This window comes from Phalacrocorax aristotelis, chromosome Z, assembly GCF_949628215.1.
Source record: "Phalacrocorax aristotelis chromosome Z, bGulAri2.1, whole genome shotgun sequence".
Lineage (NCBI taxonomy): Eukaryota > Metazoa > Chordata > Aves > Suliformes > Phalacrocoracidae > Phalacrocorax > Phalacrocorax aristotelis.
Genome location: NC_134311.1, coordinates 4,826,535 through 4,847,511, shown reverse-complemented (window position 1 = coordinate 4,847,511; position 20,977 = coordinate 4,826,535).

Sequence of the window (20,977 nt, the reverse complement as noted above, 5' to 3'; positions counted from 1 at the left end):
AAAATCTCTTATTGGACCAAGAAATACTATGGGAAAAGATAGAGAGGTGTTGGACTCAGAGTCTTTTCCTTAGTTACAGTAAAAAGCACCTATGTCCGATCTTACACAACATCTATGCAAGGCATAAATGATGACAGAAAGTATTAAAAAATATAGTGGTGGAAATCTCCTGAAAAGTTACATTAACAAAGACAGGGTTAACGGCAGAACTACTGTATACAGTGGCCCAGTCAGTGCCACCTTCCCACATTTCACATTTTGCTTCAAACCTATAAAATGGAACAAAATTAAGTCCATTCTTTATGGGGGGGAGGGAAGACATAGGACAGTTTTTGTAGGGAGGAAATATTTAAAATTCAGACCAGAAGGTAATGAAGAAGTGGCAAGGAAAGAAGGGAAAAAGTGGGGTGTTGAGACTGAGCAATAGGATCAAGGATGCTGGAGACAAAACAAGGGAGGGTGGCAATGTGAGCAGGGTAGAAATGAGCTCTGTTCATCGGTTAGGAGATGTGGGACAGCAGCCTACCTGAATGCCAAGGGCAGAGCAGAGAGGGATCAATAGGGAGCCCAGAAGAGGGATCCGTATGAGATAGAGAGTGTTTTAAGAGGAAAAAGGGGAAGAAGAAACATGACTGGAGCAGGTGGACCAAGTGGATGAGTCAAGGAACTTGAACCAGAGCGGACTTTAGAAATCTCCAAGCACAGCAGGGGGTGAAATCAGAAAGAGAAAGGGCAGTAAGACAAATAGAGGGAGAAAAGTGGCAGAGAGTTCCTTTCACATGGTGCCAATCCTTCTTGCAGAGTTAATAAAACCCCAAGCAAAAAAGAGAGAGACATGGGGGTGGAGATGAGAATCTAAGCAAGAAGTCCAAGGTGGCAAAGAGTTTTTACAGATTAAAAATCTCTGAGCAGATGAGAGAGGAGAAATAGAAGGGCCTGGCCAGGGAGGAGATAGGGCTAGAAGGAGAAAGGTCATCCTCACAGCAGAAAGAGAGCAATGTCAGAAGTAAAGACACATCCCTGATGTCTTTTGCACAGCAAGAAGAAGGGCCAGGAATACTCAAAGCTGAGAAAAAAATCATAGTTGTTGACACCGCAGTAGCACTGGTCCCTGCTCCTCTTCCCCAGCGCTTTGATATTCCTCAGATCCTCATAAGGGCTTGTCTTAATCCATTTTCCTTTCCAGCCCTAATCCCTTCTCCTCTCAATCTGGCGGTAGCAGCAGTGACAAAGGCATATCGAGTATTGTTCACCACCAGCTATGCAGCGGGTGGCTGAAAAGGAGAAAGAACCAATGGAGTTCACACAGGGGTGGGACACAAAAGATTTTCAACAGTGAGACTACATCTCTCTGCCTCCTCTGAGCCACCCAGCGACAGCAAATATCGCTGTCCATTAATCTGAAGCAACTGGCATCACCCACACTACAGGGGCAGAGGTCTTGGCAGCATCCATCATAGGAGAGAGTGCACAAGAAGAAAGTGGGCAATAATGAGGGCACGGAGCCTGGGCTGCTGCAAGATGGGGGGGTTTTGGAGAGAATCCTGCTGAGTCAAGGCATGAGGTTCTGCTTCGGAAGGTGGGGATGGTGAGAAAACTGCAGCTATTTCCCGTAAGCACTCAATTCAATCATAACTGAATAAAGACAACTGCAGAAAGTAGCCACACACATGCAAAAAGCCCTCTGTGAATATTGCCGTTGTTTGTTCTGTGTTTGGAGAAATACTGTCTGGATATCGGAACTGGAACAGCCTGCAGAATAACAGGACCTGAATATCACTTCCACTTTTATCCTGTTCGATTGGGATGCAATAAAGAGATTGTGCATTTAGAAGATAACATCAAGTGACATATTTTTAATAACTGCTGAAATTGTTTTAATGCTAGAAAGATGAAACTGTAGGCATTAATATCCATATTTGTGAGTTGATATTGGAGTAAGTAAAGGAATTTGATTTTTTTTAAATGTTATTCACTTGGGACGCCTGTTAACATTTAACAAAGCAAACCAGAGCTGTACTTAAATAGATGAGTGAAACATTAAAATTAAAAACCAGCCTACTTTTTCTCCAAGTGCCTTTTCAAATGTTACAGAGAACTTTACACAAGCTAAAGGAGCTTCTACATTTAATTCCTGAAGGCAATGATATTTCCTCAGCTCATCCAGCAATCTGGTCAGGTACTGCTGAGTCAACCTAGTTCTGGGACTTTCCTTGCTTGTTAAGGCAGCGCACAGGCCTTGAGATGTCATTATTTCACTGCTGTGGCATTGCAAAAAAAATTTTCTTGCTGGCTTACTGCAGCTTAGAAGTAAAGGCTTAAAATTCCTTAGCATCATGTTTACTGTCTTTAAATCTAAACCTGAAATGCTAATTCATTTGCAGAATTGGCTTCTCTTTCATGCTGTGATATTATTTCTCTCTGGTTCAGGTACCCTCACGTATGTTTGAGGACTCTAAGACACTGAATTTCATAAAACGTTGAAATCTAATTCAGTTTTCTGCAAAGCCATCATGAAGTGTCAGCCTGTCATACTGGGACTTACACCATTGCTGAATTTAAAAACTGCAACTTCCAGAAGATCTGCTATGCATGTATTATACAGAAAGGCTTTAGGTGCTTTCACCGTTTATGCTGGTTTATCTTGCACACCTTGCATTCTGCTTCCAGAGGAAAGGAGTGCATTAAGGTCTCAAAGGAATATCTTCAAAGAGACCTTATGGCCTACCAAAACCATCACCATGGAGAATACAATTATCCTCTGAAAGTACACGGGCAGGGTGGGGAAAAATGAGTGGAGAAAGCCACATAAGCAAAATGAAATATTTTGCATAGAAGATAGTGAATACAAACCAAGCATGAATAAGCTTAGACCAGAAATTTGGAGATTATGATAGAAATCATCTTCTGGAAGGGCTGTTTTATAGGAATCATGGAGGAAACTTGTTCAAAAAACATGTAGAGGTGGCACTTCAGGGCATGGTTTAGGAGACATGGCAGTGTTGGTTTGAGGGTTGGACTTGATGATCCTAGAGGTCTTTCCCAACCTTAATGATACCATGATTCTATGAAACAAAAAAATAAGGCCAGCTGACCTGAGGCTTGATAGATGTATTCATAGAACTACATCAACATAAATGTGGGTCAATATCAGGGCGATGGCCTGAATAACTCCCATCATGTAAAAGGATCCATTCCCTTCCTTCTATGTTTCTCTGAGGATAATTGTTCACTGCTGAAAAATGAAAATATTATGTCTACTGTCAAATATTGCTCAATCCCTGTTAAAAAAACTGCCAGAATTAGTGGGCTGATTGTGATGAGCAGATACCAAAAATATGTTTTCATCAACCCAAGCAAGAGATTTCATTCATGCAATGACTTCCATGTGAGACAAAGGCAGCATATCCAAGCTATAAAAAATACATTGGGAAGGGGTACTTTGAGACATCTAATATAACTCAGTGGTTTTTTGCAGAGCCTAGTATACCCAAACCTGTCCTGAGAGGTGTTGAACTCATTTGTTTTTTAAAAAAGCCAATGACAGCAAGTCGACAACTCCAACAGTAAATGGGCATTATGTCACTACTATATTATAGTTTAAAGGTCCTACTATCTCTCCTAAAAAGAGTAATTCATTGTGGAGATGGAAGATAATTTCCTTCCTCACTCAGGGTTGTTTTTTCTTGATGTCACTTAATTTTGCATCTATACTTGTGTAAAAATTTATGGCGCTCTGAAGAATGTGCTGGGAAAGTCTCAGAATAAGCACACTCCTCAAAAGCACTAAGAACTAGCAGAAGGCCCAATTCCTCCTTCTTGGAGCTCAAGATCACTTTTCATACAGTGCTCAGTAAAATTTCAATAAGATGTGGGTGTCTCTGTACTCATGCGGCCTCTGAAAATGGGTCCTAGTTCAAACAAGCATTTTTTAACTTTTTGTCTTACCACTCTACAGTAAGCTTGAATTTTCTAACTTGTAAAATGATGAAACCATGGTGGAGGAACCCTGTCATTGTCCTCTTCACACTTAGGAATAAAACTTTCCAATTTAAAACCATCACACAAAGCAAATCCTCACCCAACTCCAGCAGGAGAAAGCAGAATCAGATGTTGCAGGTGTGACCTGCTACATCACTGAAACTTATGCTCATTTTTTTAAACATCTCAGGGATTCAAGGCAAATTCTAGTGAAAAAGACCCTTTCTGCTGTTCCCTTTGGGTCTCAAACTTGGGTCACATACATGAAAGACACTGCTGACAGGGACATGTGGCTCCCTTAGTATGATCATACCTCACCACATCTGACCCTTCCTAGGCACGGACATAAATTCAACTGGGCACCACCAGAGATGGAGCACTTGCTCTGAAGGACCGTCCATCTGACGCCGTGCAGCATCTCAACTACTCTTCCCCTGGGGACTGGGGTTAAATGGGAAGAAAGGAGAACACAGATCTGTGCATCTGTCTGTGGCCACCTGTTGAGGCTTTTTTTGCTAACATTGGGTAAGAAAAGGCTGGGTCCCCCAAGAAGTTCATGAAGTGAGTGGGTAAAAGGAAAGCCAGGATGGGGAACACCAAAATGGGAGGAGGAAAGGCTGAAAAGATGACAAGTGATAAGATGCATTTAGGAGCTTAGTCCGAGTGTGTTGCCCACTCCTAGAGCCCTTTACCCTGCACTGCAGCAAGAGGAACCCCGGGGTCCCCAGAACTGCTGATGGTGAAGGCACACAGGCAGGACACGTGTGGAGGAGATTATCTGTGTCATATTGCAAGAAAGAATAACTAAAAGCACCACATTTTTATGGTCTTCCTGCATCCTTGCCATTCTGATCAAATATCTGAACCTTAAAATCACTAAACACATTTGAGGATGAAGGGATGTGGAGCAGAGTTTGAGGGTTTTGTGGAGCAGGTGGAGAGAAGAGTGATGCCTCAGTTGACTGTTCTTTCTTCTTTTGAATCAGGTTTTGTTTCTTTTGCCACAGTTAATGTAAAATACCATTGCTATTTATTAACACTATGACTAGGTCTTACAACTATATGGAGGAAAATCTTTCAATGTCAGTTTTATACCTACTACTGGAAAAAAAAAAACCACCTCCCAGGAGACATGAAAATAATGAAATCTCCCTTCTCTTTTATTTTTTTCAGAACACTCATTATTCACACTTTGTATTAAACTCATTTTCTTCCATTATTTCATTAGTTGTGTCTGTAGATGAAATTTAGAGTACTAGTAAAACATTACAGAATCATAGAATTGTTTAGGCTGGAAAAGACCTTTAAGATCATCGAGTCCAACCATTAACCCCTGACGCAGCTGGAGGCCGTTTCCTCTCGTCCTATCACTTGTGACACTAGTGACTAGAGACCAGCCCCCCCTCACTCCAGCCCCTCTCAGGCAGCTGCAGAGAGCGAGAAGGGCTCCCCTCAGCCTCCTCTTCTCCAGGCTAAACCCCCCCAGCTCCCTCAGCCGCCCCCCAGCACACTTGTGCTCCAGACCCTGCCCCAGCCCCGCTGCCCTTCTCTGGACACGCTCCAGCACTTCAAGGGCCTTCTTGTCCCGAGGGGCCCAAACCTGAGCCCGGCATTCGAGGTGGGGCCTCCCCAGGGCCGAGCACAGGGGCCCCATCACTTTACATTTAGTTACACTTTACAGTTAATTACATTTGTCATTAAGACATTAATATGAGTATTATTTCATTACAAAAATAACTTAACATAGAAATGAATACTTTCATTGAAGAGACCATTCTAAATAATATTTATTTTTTAAAAAATTTAGAAAAGCTCCATATTGTATTGCATGTGTTTGAGTGTGAAGTGCTTTTACGGCCCAACATAAAATGCATTTTATAGAAAAGCATTTGTAATGTAGAAGAATTTTTCTCAGGCTCTGGTCATTACGAAAAGTATGTAAGAAATTGTCAAGAAGACTTGTGAAAACCCCAGGTGATGACAACCAGCTTAGAAAGCAATTATTGGCAGGTTGGTCCTGCAACAGTTCCTACACAAAAACACAAAATACATCCAACTTCTGCCACACAAATGGGAAAAAGTAGCATTTTTTTTAAACCTTTTACCTAATCCTGCAATCCTGTCCCCTGCCTTGCACCGCTCCCAAGACGTGTCTGTGCACTGACGCGCACTCTGAAAAGAGAAAACTTTCAAGGCTGTTGACAGCCAGGAGCTTCCCTGTCCTTCCTCCACAGGGCAACAGGAAATCTCCTTTCCTCGCCACACCCCTGACCATTTTGCTGGGCAAGGGTGTCCCAGGGCACGCACCTCCCTTCCCTGCTTATTTCTTCTGCCACACGGCTCCCTCAAGGGAATAATAAAGGGGAATGTTTGCCAGCTCCAAGGATGCACACACTGAAAAGAATCAGCCTAGAAATGCCCTCCTTTCCTTTCCCCTCCTCCTTTTCTTCTTTTTTCTTTTCTTTTTGTTTTCTTTTTTCTTTTCTTTCTTTTTTCTTGTTTTTCTTTTCTTTTCTTCCTGTTTTTCTTCTTTGTTTCACTTTTTCCTTTTTTCTTTCTTTTTTCTTCTGTTTTTCCTTTTTTTCCTTTTTTTTCCTTGCTTTTTAATACTGCAAAGGGATGAGCTGCACATCCACACCTTACAATCCATGCCCACAACTTGAGCAGTACGAGGTGTGGGAGGGATCTGGTACAGCCTTCCCCCTCCAGCTCTGCTGGTCCCCAAAACTCAGGGAAGGGCCCCAAAATTCTGCGAACAGGACAGGCATTTGGGATGCTCTCGGGAGGGGGAGCAGCCGCATTCCAGGGGGCTCCGCTGGGGGTCTGCCCGGAGACCAGACCCCCATCCCAGGGCTGCCCGGCCACTTATTCAGCTGCAAAGAGATGTCTTTCAAAGCAAAATAAAAATCTTTTTTAAAAAGGGGAAAAAGCAATGTAAACAAAAGAAAAAACCCAAACAAACAGACAAAAAAACCCAGACCAAACAAATGAGGGAAAGCAGAAGGCAAGCAGGGGACTGTGAAGGCACGGTCCCGTTTCCCTGCGACATCCCAGGGGTTCAGTAGCATCCTCACATCCTTCCCTGCCCAGCCCCACTGCCCCGCCGGGCTGCGGAGGACCGGGAGGGCACTGACAGTGAAAGCACAGAAACACTATTTTTACTTATTTTAAAGCAAATGCTGTTGCTCTTCTTGCTTAAATTCTCTTGAAGCTGAAGGAGCTGTAAATAAAAGTTTACTTTAATGTGAGGTATCATATTGATGGTTGTAAATATAAAAAAAAAAAACCCAAACCTGTTTTGCTCTCCAGAAGGCTTTTTACACAACCCAATTAAAATAGTTTAGAGAATAAAAAGCAATGCTACACTGCCTGCATAATTTAATAGCAATAGCTATGAACCCCACCCAGCAGGGAGCTCTGCTTTGCTGCATGCATTGCATGCATGCATTCTAAATCATCTTTAAGTTACTTATTTGTTTTTCATAATTATGTCTGTTTAGTAATCCAGGATGGTTTATGGATCACAAGTATTCCAGTATTTGTTTTGTTGTTGTTAAAAAGGAGAGCTTGCTACTAAATGAATGCCTTATACTTCAATGAGCCAAATCATGACATAAATCCCTGTATTTTTCTCACACAGATGTGAATTCTGTATTAAAATCAATATGAAATACAAATATAAAAGACACTTCATATTTCTTCTTTTTTTTTTCCTGAAGGATAAGCTCTCACATAAACTGACCTACTCCTTCCTTTCCATAATGGCCTTCAATTACAGGAGATTAGTATAATTAAATCATCATTTTTACAGGCTTTTCCAACTTGCTTTCACTTTAAATATAATTACAACATTTTGCAGTATTTTGGAACTGAGAGCTCCAAAGCCAGGAAGATTATTAACTTTTTCAAACACAGAATAAACACAAATTTTGGCAATATCTATTGCATTAGTATTACAAATACAGTTTAGATGTATAGCAGAAGTGTACGATTTTTAATCAATCTCATACCAACTGGCACAGACTACAGGATTACAAAGGTATCTGTAAAAACTAGAATGCACCTTAAAAAAATCTCCAACTTTGTTGTTTAAGTCACAAAGTACAAATAACCTTACTACAGTTTTCAGAAAACTACTACTATAATTACTGATTAAATTAATAAAGGGTGGGGACATATAGTTTGTTTTTGGTTTATGTTTTTGGTTTGTTTTCAGATTTTGGTGTGGTTTTGTTTTGTTTTCAGAAAAGGTATGTTTGCAAAATAACGCAGAATACTGGGTTATTTGATTTTATAAAAGTTTTAGCTGTTAACCCAAAATACACTGAATTTAAATTAATATATTTATGCAGGGATTTTTCACTGTTGCTTTATTCCTGCGCATCAGTCCCAGCACCTGGGCTTCCAAACCAGCCCCCACCTTCTGTCTTTGTCAAGACAGAAGAAGCTTGCCTGGGAAAAACCCTGGGCTTTTTGCAGGTATGGCAAACCCTTTCCACGGGGAGGAGAAAGTTCACGGAAAGCTGCTTTGCGGAGCACCAAACAGTGTGTGAACTAAAAGGAGCTGTGCTGGCATCTCCAGGCCATTGGAGACTTTTGTTTCAGTAAAAGTGCAGCTTGGGGAAGTTCATGGGAAAGGTCTGTCATGTCAGAATCGCCTGCTCCTGGCAATGGCTTGAAAGTATTCAGTCGGGGGATAGGCGGCTGCTGGAGTCGAGTGCATTAATACATTTCATTATTTTGTAATTTTCTCTTGAGAATGAAGGCTCCGTTTCATGAATTAGGCGATCGAGGACTGTTTGAGATGTGTCCTTGTGGGTGTCAGCAGTCTACACAACTGTTAGAAACTTTCCTTCCTTCAGCTGGAGAAATATTTTTAGGAAGTAATTGTGTTAAAAAAAAAAAAAGGTTTCTTTGCAGTGAGAAAGCCTTTTCCCCCCAAAAAAATAAAGCAGGACAAGACTGTAATCTTTCTTCAGTTCTGAACAAATCATACATATTCTTACAAAATATGTATTCACAGCATTGTAATAAAAAAAAAAAGACCCACAAATATTAACACAAATTAACTACTTCTTCAGCAGTATTCTGGAACTGCATTGTGCATCGGTGGGATCTTGTCTAACCTCAAATAGCGTGGGCAGTGAGGGTAGCCAGCACATGGATGAAACACCAAAATGATTGCTGAAACTCCTATAACAATTTTCTGTGATTTCAGGAAAACTCTCCAGCAAGGGTAGGTTCGTTCAGCCTTCAGCCTGCCTTCCACATCAGCCAGTGGAGCGTGGGGTACCCCATGCCTTGCGTAATGTCCTCAGCAGCCCCTGGGACGGATCCACTTCAGTGGCAGGGAAGTGGCGATCCCTCTCTTCCTCTTACAAAATAATTCGCTAAGAAAGTGATTGTATTAAAGCAAAAAGCTTCATAGAAATATTGAAAATCAGACCCCTTTTAATCCTTTCCAGGTGCTTGGCTCTCCTTCTAAATAACATAACTGCTGGAAAATTTAGCTGCAGAAATTTTTCTAAGTCAGGAAAATCTGTGTGTGGTGATGGTCCGGAGATGCTGCTGTGGATGCTCCCTCTGCATACTCTTCCTCCAGCAATAAAAACATCTTCACATCCACCTCTGGGAAACAGGAATATGGTCTGCAGACCAAAACGAGTAAAGTCTGACAGGGTTTGGGTTGAGGAGCTTTGCCACAGAGCTGGGCACACAAATCCTACCTTCTCACAACTCTTCTCATGTTTCCCTTCTGATGTTATTCTGTAGGAAGGAACGGGGACCGGCCACCTCCCACACACACGGGGTACAAACCTGTTTGGTTTAGTAGGGGACATTTTTGGACAGAGCAATGCACTGCCTATGTGTGCAGAATGGCAGGAACGGGAGGAAAGAGACCAGGCTAATAGAATAACTATAAACAGGCCAAATACCACACACGCTTCACTGCTTTGCTGAAGCTATCTGCAGGCAGCTGCAAAAAAGCAAAGCACTGTTAAAAAAAACCACTACTTTGCTAGGCAAGCACTTTTCTGTCTTCCTAGTCTGCTTTATCTGCAAGAGAAGAAAACTCTCATTTCATTTGATGATCTGGATGCTGAAGCACGTCAGGCTCCTTGCAGCGGGTGTTGGCAGAGCAGCAGCCATCCCTGAAGGGCAGCACCAGGCGGCCCCCCATCATTCGGCATGGGCTGGTGAGAAAGCGGGGTGCTGGGGCAGGAGACCTCAGCACAGGTCAGCCAGCGCTCACCCTGCAGCCAAGGTTTGCCCACACCACTAATCACCCAAACACCCCCTCCAGCAAATAACGCACAAGCATGAAATGACAAAAAAAATACTCCAAAAGAGAGGTTTTACTTCTGGAATAATTGCTGACACTTTACTTCCACCACTGATTTTGCCACTCAGGCTGGAATGCTTTGTAGCTGCACTGGAGACTGCGGGAACGTTTCTAGCGAGTGCACTTGTTTCAGCTGGGCTTGCTACTTTCCACACATATGAGCTGCTATTATTATTGTTGTTGTTATTATTATTATTGTTATTGTTATTAGCAACAAAGGAAAGCAAACCCTTGTTTGTCAAATCTACATCTTCATAAAAAGCTAATACATTTTGCCCTCTCACAGGCCAAATGGGATAAAAAAATACATTTTTAAATTTTGTTAAATGATTATTTATTATTACCTTTTTTTTTTTCCCCCGAAGGACTCTTCTCAGTCCTTCAGGACTGAGGTATATGCAGGACCATTTACTAAAGGTGAACTGTCAGTTGGCAAATTCACAAAAAATTAACCTATTTTTTTTTTTAAGTTAAAATCCATTCCCAGGAAAGGTACAGGACTGACAACAAGGGGCACTGAAATCCCTTATTAGCAGACCAGAGGTTATGCAAGCTCTCAGCCACTTCTGCATGCCCACAGCATGAAAGCAGCATCCCCAAAAGCGAGGAAGCCATTTCAATCCCCACCAGGGAGCCTCAGCAACCCCACTGCCTGCAGTGGATTCAAGCCCCACAAACACCCAGTTCCTCACCCCATGCTTGGGCCGATAGGTCTGCCCACCGCCGCCAGGCACGGCGCTTACTGAGCTCGGGCATGACCCTGGTAGAAAGCAGATGAGCTGCAGATGAGATGAAGGCTGCAAGGATGAGACCAGCGTATTTCACAGCAATGGCTGAATTTACACACTTGAGCCCTGGCCACCATGCCCTCTTCGGCGTCGGCGCAAGCTCTGTGGTTTAGAAACTTTTCTCTGCCCATGAGCAGTTCACAAAGCCAAGCTTTCACTTCAACCTCTTAAGAGACATGGATGCTGCAGGCAAGACCCTAAGCCAAAAAAGGGAAGGACTAGAGGAACCCTCTATGTCTCTGCCTCAGGTGATCTTCTCTTCCATTTTGACAGTTCGAGGGAAGGGAGCAGCCAGAAACAGGTGTATAATGTATATCAACTCCTGGCTACGTGGCTGGTGCCACCGTAAGGGGTTTGGCTTCTATGACAATGGGGTGTTCTTCACCAATGACAGCATGCTAGGGAGGGATGAAATCCATCTGTCTAAAAGGGGCAAGGGAATCTTCAGCAGTAGGCTGGTTAACTTGGTGAGGTGGGCTTTAAGCTGAAGGACTTGAGGAGTGAGATCTGTTGTGAAAACACTCACACCAGCACGTCCAACAGAGGAGTAAGTCAGGCCAAGCAGTGTGGTGGTAAAGGTTCCTTAGCTGTCTCCCAAGAGGTGAAACAGAAGAGCAATCACTGCAAGTGTATGTACACAAATGCACGCAGTCTAGGTAACGAACAGGAGGCACTGGAGCTCTGTGCCCACTCAGAAGGGTATGACATCATAGGAGTAACTGAAACTTGGTGGGACCTCAAACGACTGGGGGGTCACAATGGACAGTTATAGGCTCTTTCATAAAGACAGGCAGGGTAGGAGAGGTGGAGGAGTCACACCCTACATCAAGTAAAACCTTGAATGTATCAAAGACAACTATGGTGACTGCGACTGCTCTATCGAATGCCTCTGGGTTGAAGTCAGAGGGGTCATCTCCAAGCAGGACCTCACAGTGGGCATCTGCTATCGACCTCCTAACCATGATGACAGCGCCGATGAAGCAATACTTGGGGCACTAAAGCAAGCTTCTGGCCAGCAGAACCTGGTCCTGATGGGGGACTGCAGCTACCCAGACACCTGCTGGAAGAACAATACGGCAGCTCGCATATCATCCATCAAGTTCCTGGAATGCGTAGAGGACTGTTTCCTGATACAAATGATAGACGTGCCAACCAGGAAGGAGGCGCTGCTGGACTTGCTCTTCACAAATCGAGAAAACCTGCTTTGTAATATCTCCGTTAGTGATAGCCTTGGCTGCAGTGACCACAATATTGTGGAGTTCGGGATCCTGCTGAGTGTGCTGAAGGTCAGCTCTAAGACAAGGGTTCTGGATTTTAGAAGAGCAAACTTCAGTTCACTCAGGGCTCAGCTGGGAGGGATTCAATGGGAAGCTTCCATGGAAGACAAAGGAGCTAGTGAGAGCTTGGAGTTCTTCAAGAACTCTCTATTGGAAGCACAAAGCCAGTTTATCCCCTAAAAAGGAAAGGGAAGTGAGCACAGCAAGAGGCCCCCATGGCTCAACCATGACCTCCTGGGTCTACTCAAATCCAAAAGGGAAGTACACCAGAGATGAAGAAGTGGAGGATTATCTATCAAGGGATACAAGGGCATTGCCAGAGCGTGCAGAGACGCAGTCAGAAAAGCAAAAGCTCAGCTTGAATTGAAACTAGTCGTAGATGTCAAAAATAACAAGAAAGGTTTCTTCAGGCATGTCAACCATAAGCAGAAAAAGAAGGAAAACATAGGCCCACTGTTAAACAGAAAATGAGAACCAATCACCAACGATGCAGAAAAGGCAGAGGTCCTCAACACCTTCTTCACCTCTGTCTTTACCAGCACTGTTGGGTCCCAGGCTTTGGGAACGAAATTGCCAATTCAACCAAACACCGACCCACCATCAGTGAAGGAAGAGTTAGTATATGAACTACTACAGGAGCTTGACCCCCACAAATCAATGGGCCCTGACACCATCCCCCCAAGGGTGTTGAGAGAGCTGGCTGACATCATCGCAAGGCCGCTCTCCATAATCTTTGAGAAGTCGTGGAGAACAAGGGATCTGGAGGAAGGCAAATGTTACCCCTATCTACAAGAAAGGCTCGCGGGAGGATCCGGGTAACTATAGGCCCATCAGCCTTACTTCAGTCCCTGAGAGAGTTATGGAACGAATCCTCCTGGGGGCCATCACAAGTCAAGTGAAGCACGTGATTGGGAAAAGCCAACATGGCTTCACTAAAGGCAGATCGTGCTTGACAAACCTGGTGGCCTTCTATGACAGAGTGACTTGCCTGGTTGACATGGGGCGGGCGGTGGACATTGTCTACCTGGACTTCTCCAAGGCCTTTGATATGGTCCCCCACAGTCTCCTCCTGGGGAAATTGATGCATTATGGCCTAGACAAGTGGTCTGTGCAGGGGGTGGGGAACTGGCTGACAGGCCGCACCCAAAGGGTGGTGGTAAATAGCTCTTTCTCAAACTGGCAACCTGTCACAAGTGGGGTCCCCCAGGGATTGATATTGGGCCCAGTGTTATTCAACATCTTCGTAAGTGATCTGGATAACGGCATCCAGTGTAGCCTGATGAAGTTTGCTGATGACACCAAGTTGAGTGGGGAAGTAGACACTCCAGAAGGGAGACCTGCTCTGCGGGAAGATCTGGATAGGCTGGAAGAGTGGGCCAGCAAGAACCTTATGAAGTACAACAAGGACAAGTGTGAGGTCATGCACCTGGGAAAACATAATCCGGGAGTGCAGCACAGACTGGGATCCACCTGGCTGGAGAGCAGCTCTGTGGAAAGGGACCTGGGGGTCCTGGTGGACAGAAAGCTCAACATGAGCGAACAGTGGCTGCTGCGGCCAAGAAGGCCAACAGGATGCTGGGTTGCATCAACAAGGGCATCGCCAGCAGAGAGAAAGAAGCCATCATCCCGCACTACTCAGCGCTTGTCAGGCCACACCTGGAGTACTGTGTACAGTTCTGGTCCCCGCTGTACAAAAAGGATATGGACAGGCTGGAAGGGGTCCAGAGAAGGGCCACCAAGATGATCAGAGGACTGGGAAGCTGCCATACGAGGATAGGCTGGGGGAGCTGGGTTTGTGCAGCCTTGAGAAAAGGAGGCTCAGAGGGGATCTCATCCCCATGTACCAGTACTTAAGGGGCAGCTACAAAGAAGGTGGAGACTCTCTTTTTACATGGAGTCCCATGGAGATGACAAGGGGGAAGGGACACAAGTTTCTCTTGGGGAGATTCCGATTGGACACGAGAGGGAAATTTTTCACAGTGAGGACAGTCAACACTGCAATAATCTCCCCAGGGAAGGGGTTGACTCGGCCACATTGGACACCTTCAAGAGCCGTCTGGACAGGGTGCTGGGCCGTCTTGTCTAGACTGGGCTCTTCCCAGAAAGGTTGGGCTAGATGATCCCCGAGGTCCCTTCCAACCTGGGATTCTGTGATTCTGTGATTCTGTGAATGGCTGCAGCCCCTTGGCAGCCCCATGTGATGTGCCATGATCGTGACCCAGCCTAAAAAAAGGAACTAAAGCCTCCTGCTTATTAATAACGTCAAACGTTCAAGTCAACTAAGGAATACCACAGGCTGTTGCTGGGTTTGGCCCTGCAGCCAGCAGCAAAGAACACCTACAGCCACAGGAAACAGAAGGCTTGCTTCCTCCTGTTCTTTTCTTTCTTATTTTTCTGATAGCAGTTATTTAGTTTACTCATTGCAGAGCTCATTTAGAGTCTTCAAGGATTGTTTCTTAAATTTGTAAGTGTGCAAAGTACTGAAATTACGCAATTCAAAATATCCAAAACAATTTTTTGCTCTGATAAGTCAGACCTTGTTTGAAATTATTTGGTTAAACAGCTGATTAAAGGTACAGGAATATAAGGACCTTAATTATCTGATTCTCCCAAAATACGTTTGATTAGTCTGATGCAAAAGCATTTTCAGTTTATTAATTAAGCATACTTAATTATGCTTAACATAAAACATATGAGTAATCCTGTTGTCTTCATCAATGCATGTATTTAAGTCACTTGCAGGGAAATAGGGAGATGTCGCCATTGCATTTCCCAGCCTGTTCCAAGAGAAACCACCAGTACAAACAGAACGCCTTCAACTGGACACCTCTTGGTATATTCTTACTCTTTTAGTCAAAGGCCCTGTTTCTCTCAAAATAAAGAGCTGTTGAATGTGGAACATCTGGTAGCGTAAAGCATATATAAGTTATTAGATAAAAGAGATCTCAGCAACTTTAACTAGCAGAGAATTTGATTCCAGGCACCAGTATTTTTGGTTCTTTCTTGGGGTGACATAGCAATAATTAAAAAAAGAAACAAAAACAGCAAATTATTCAGTCAGCCAATTATCCTGCATTTCAGCGATCAACAAAAGCCCCCTGCTTGGACCACTTAAGCTGGCCATGTAGGACTGCTCTGTCACCCAGAGGTCTCATGGTTAATTCTCAAATCATTGTGTAATAGTCTTTAAAAATAGGTGTTGGGTAGAGGTTATTCCTGCCTACACCTCTGAGACTCTTTGCACTAAAAATGATGTTGTCTATCCTTAAAGTGCCTTATCAAAGCCTTTCCCTGAGCAGTGCATCCCAACACCGCTCACAAGAAGCTGGCTTTTAAAAGCAATACAATTTTATGTTCTAGGTGCAGCACAAGGTTTCCAGAAGACTTTCGTGTTAGCACTGACACGTAGCACCAAGTACCACAAAGCAGCACTTCTCACCTATTTCCCTCTTACCTGTATTTATTTTTTTCATTCTTTATTAACAAAACAACTTAAGGCCCCATGGCAACAGAGCCAAGGCAGAGCTCTAGTTGCAAAGATGACCTAAAATGAGTAACGAGGTAGCTGTCTGCTACATCCGCATCCCCAGCTGGGCATTCAGGATCTCTCAAAAAAAGGTGCAGGGAGTTAAATTATCTCACCCCAGAAGCTGATGGCTTGATCCTCATGCACAGAGACACATATACATCACCTGGGCATCATCACCACATAAGCATCGCTGAATAACTCAGTGAAGGAACAAACTATCTATCAATCAAATCCTATTGCTGAGGCCGCAGCTCAGCAACTTGCAGAAGAGATTTCTCTTGTGGAGAGGAATCTGGCTACAACCTCACTTCAACAAAGTTGCAGGGAGATGTATGAGGTGGCAGGAGGTCTCTGCCTTCAGAGGGGAGGGAAGGTGCATAGTAGGATGGGAGGAGTGAGCACTACATCAAGAGGTGAGTCATTTTTCTGCCTGTGCCTTCCCCCCAGCTATTCCTTCTTCTTCATATATATCCAACACTACACACACATATATACAGGAAGGGATCAAGATTCAAAAGCAGGTGCAATAATAAGTGATAACCTGCTGTCGTGGCAGAAGACACTAGTGACTGCAGCAAATGGAGGAACCAGGTTTGACAGAAACATCACTGGAGCAGGCAAACGTATCTCAAATGATAACGATGCTGCTGAATTCTGAAAAAGGGAGCATATGATGAAAAGTTACAGCTATGAAAGGGTAAGGAATGCCCCATGTGATGTGGAGCGACCCAGACAATACAGAGAAGACAAGCAGTGGAAGATAATTTTGATAGGAGAGAGGAAAAGTGATGGAAGAAGGTCCCATGAGGTTGTGATTTGTACAAGCTATAAAATCGTGTTGTTGGAGGCTCCAACACAGCCCTAAAGAAGAGGAATTGCTCTGACTTGATGCAGGAAGGCCAATGCTCTGAGGCAGACTCTGACACAGCCAGAGCATGGCTTCACAATGCATCTGCCCACCATCCTCTGGAGAGAGATGGCACTGATCTGTGGGGGGGAAGAAAACCCTTGCGGCATGCCTGATAGTGTAGTATTTTGCTCTGCCACTGCTTCCGATGCAGCCCTATCTCTTTTCCCTTGCTGCCATCTCGCATGAATTCTCATCTGGCCTCATATCACTTCTCTTTTCTCACCAGGACTTGCACGCTCCTTACGTCATGTCATGCTTTGTTGGTGGGAACGCAAATTCCCAGTGCTAAGGGTGCAGCCAGAGCCCAGGGTGGGCACCTGTTGACCAAATGGCTGGTACACTTTGCAAACTGAAATATAGAAAACCAAGTCCTTCGTTCCCTTCCAGCTGCCAAGTCTCTCACCCCTTCACATGAGGGTCTGAGCAAGCTTTGAGTGAGGCTTTTAGCAGACGCTCACCACCAGCTCAGCTCGGCTTTCATGGAACTGAGAGTTAATCCGCTGCAATGACTCACTGCTAGGGATTCGCAACTTCATGGCTGAGACTTTTTTGTTTTCTTTGTCTTTTTTATTTGTTTTGTTTTGCATAAGACTGCGCATAACTGCATCTGGATTACTGTCACTTTTCTCTTTAAACACTGCTCTTTCAGCCCTAAAAAGGTCAGATGTCTCAGAGGCTACAAATAAAAACCAGACCACTGTGCCTTATTGCCAGTATTGCAAAATTATAACTGTACAGAATATAGCATACCTGTAATCACATGTTAATTCATAAATGTGTTCTTAATAAAAGTGCTCCAATGAGGAAACTTGTTAGACTCATTATTATGGGTAGAGCTGGGTGAAAACCAATACAAATTTTATATGAATACTGGTGATTTTTTTTCCCCCTTGGGTGAATGTTCCCATCATCTTTGAGGGAAGCAAAGTGCTGACACTTGCTTCCAGCCAATCCCCAAGAAAACAAGTATGCATCCCCAAATGGACAGATATAAATCTTGCTCCCCGTGAGGATTCAGACCAGGAGGTTTATGATCTCAGTGTTGGGGCCGGTCCTGTTCAATATCTTCATTGATGATCTGGATGAGGGCATCGAGTGCACCCTCGGTAAGTTTGCAGATGACACCGAGATGGGCAGGAGCGTTGATCTGCTCAAGGGCAGGAAGGCTCTGCAGAGAGGGACCTGGACAGGCTGGGTCGATGGGTCGAGGCCAGTTCTATGAGGTTTAACAAGACCAAGTGCCAGGTCCTGCCCTTGGGTCACACCAACCCCAGGCAACGCTCCAGGCCTGGGGCAGAGGGGCTGGGAAGTGCCCGGCGGAGAAGGCCCTGGGGGTGCTGGCTGACAGCCGGCTGGGCATGAGCCAGCAGTGCCCAGGTGGCCAAGGAGGCCACCAGCCCCCGGGCTTGTGTCAGCACTGGTGTGGCCAGCAGGAGCCGGGCAGGGATGGGGCCCCTGTGCTCGGCCCTGGGGAGGCCCCACCTCGAATGCTGGGCTCAGGTTTGGGCCCCTCGGGACAAGAAGGCCCCTGAGGGACTGGAGCGTGTCCAGAGAAGGGCAGCGGGGCTGGGGCAGGGTCTGGAGCACAAGTGTGCTGGGGGGCGGCTGAGGGAGCTGGGGGGGTTTAGCCTGGAGAAGAGGGGGCTTGGGGGAGACCTTATCGCTCTCTGCAACTACTTGAAAGGAGGCTGTAGTGAGGTGGGGGTTGGTCTCTTCTCCCAAGTCACAAGTGATAGAATGAGAGGAAATGGCCTCAAGCTGCATGAGGGGAGGTTTAGGTTGGATATTAGGAAGAATTTCTTTACTGCAAGAGTGGTCAGGCATTGGAACAGGCTGCCCAGAGAGGTGGTGGAGTCTCCATCCCTGGCGGTATTTAAAAGAAGAGTAGATGTGGTGTTTGAGGATATGGTTTAGTGCTGGACTTGGCAGTGATAAGTTAGCAGCTGGACTTGAGGATCTCAAGGGTCTTTTCCAGCCTTAATGATTCTATGATTCTATGATCTTGGGCTTATACTCAATCAGAAGACAAAGTGCAATTTGTATCATAGCTATGATGGTACTGGATTTACAAAAGTCAAAAGCAACCCGCGAAGGGGAAGGCATAGGTCATTCCGAATGTGTAATGATGAAGAAAAAAAAAATTCAAGTTTTTGCAGAAAGCTTAGTGTAAATTTGTTAAGAAACTTTATTTATTTATTTGCTCTGTGTAACACTGAGAAGGAAACACACTACGATGGGATATGTGAATGTTTCTCATTATTTCAAGGCAGCGCATTTGTATTATAAACCCACAACTTTCAGGCGTTCCTGCCTGACTAAGATGGGCAATTGCAATTGCGAAGCAAATTGGACTATTCTCATGCTGCTTTGCAAAATGAGGAGAAAAATCATAAAGCATGTGCAGAAGCTGTCATTTACACTCAAAATAACCAAATCACGTCACCACATAAGGAGACAGTTTCTCTACAATACCTAAGACCACTTTGAGTAAGAAAGTCATACCATATCCATAAGAGTTAGTAAGAAAGTGACAACTTAGTACTTTTTTAATTGTGCCAGGATTATGGTTTTTTTTAAATAGCAAGCCCTTTCTGATCTCAGTTTTGCAGACTGTTTAGTCTTTAAACACGTGAGTGAAACGCAGCCTCTTTTTCCACAGCAAGGGGGTGGTGCACCTTTAGCGTGACTAATGTCACCCCCAGCATCAGGATATGCAGTGATCCCCCTCCCTTTCACCTGGGCCAGGCTGAGGCTGTGCGCAGGACACTGCTCCCGGACAGAAATGTTGGTATTTGCAGAGGAAGCCTTACGAGCAACAGCACCAACACGTGGGGCGGGGTAGGGAATAAAATGCTAGGGAAGATTACAAGAATATTTATAGGTTGTGTATACAACCGGACTAAAAGCCCTACACAACTCACTACAATGCCGCTTGAGTCACTAACAAATTGAAGCACTTTACCAAATTCGTAGCTCTTCAACAATTTTCAATCACTCTAAAATACTCATGCTCCAAGCCGTAAAGTCTTTCTTAACCACTACAGATGTATAAAAGGCCCATCATCAAAATGACGGTAATCAACGCCTTCAATCTCAGGTGTGAAATTGTGCTGTATTTTTCCCTTGTCATTTTTGTTATTCACCAAGTCTTATGTGACGTTGGCTAAGCTATCAATTTTTTTTTTTTTAAATATCCATCCCATAAACAAAAAAAAAAAAAAAAAAAGAAGGGACTGGACAGACTCCAGAGATTTGCCTTTGGTAGTAAAAGTGTTCTATGGTTAGAAGAAGATACACACTTGAAGCACGCTGCTCTGGGTACTGAAAATATGTTAAAAAATATGTTAAGCTTATCTTCCCCCCCCCCCCCCCCCCCCCCCGTAACTTTCACCACAGAGCAGAGAGCAGTATTGAATTGTCTTGGTCTGATATTTATAATTAGGGAGTTCTGTGAATAATGGATATCTCAGTTTAGCCACTAAAGCAAAATAATTAGTGTATAGGAGGAGAAATTTCAGAGTAACTCAGAAGAGCATGAAAATATATTCAACCTCAATTTAAAAAAAAATCAATTACAAAAATCCAAAACTTAAATAAGGATGGGAACAGCATAGTTCAATTTCTGCTCTGAAAAAAGAAAATTAAAATAATAAGAAAACACAAGGTTTGCCAAAATTATTCACAAAATTCACAAGTATTTTAGTCCCCTGAACAGAATGGTCTTTTGGCTTTTGTTTTTTATTAAAACACTACTTGCTTTCACGCTGCTTACTGCCAAAGTCTAAACATATGTCGACAAGTATATGCATTTCTGCATACACTGTTACTGCAAAAATCCTCATCTCCGCCCCTGAGAACAGCCTTGAAGAGGGACGTCCTGTTGAAGCTTACTATAATGCAGCAACAGAGCGTGGTGTATTAGCAACCTTGCTCTTAAAAGATGTGAAACAGAGGTGGCTGCAAGGGAGAAGGGAGAAGCCTTGCCAGACTGGAAGAAGCAACTTTTTTTTAAATTTATTTTTATTTTTTTTTTCCTTCCTCTCTCCTCCTCTGCCATGGCCAACTAAAGTAATCAGATAAACTAGGTCAGCACAAACGAACAAGGTGAGCCAGCTGCAAACTAGACGGGCAAAGCAGCAATGACTAAGA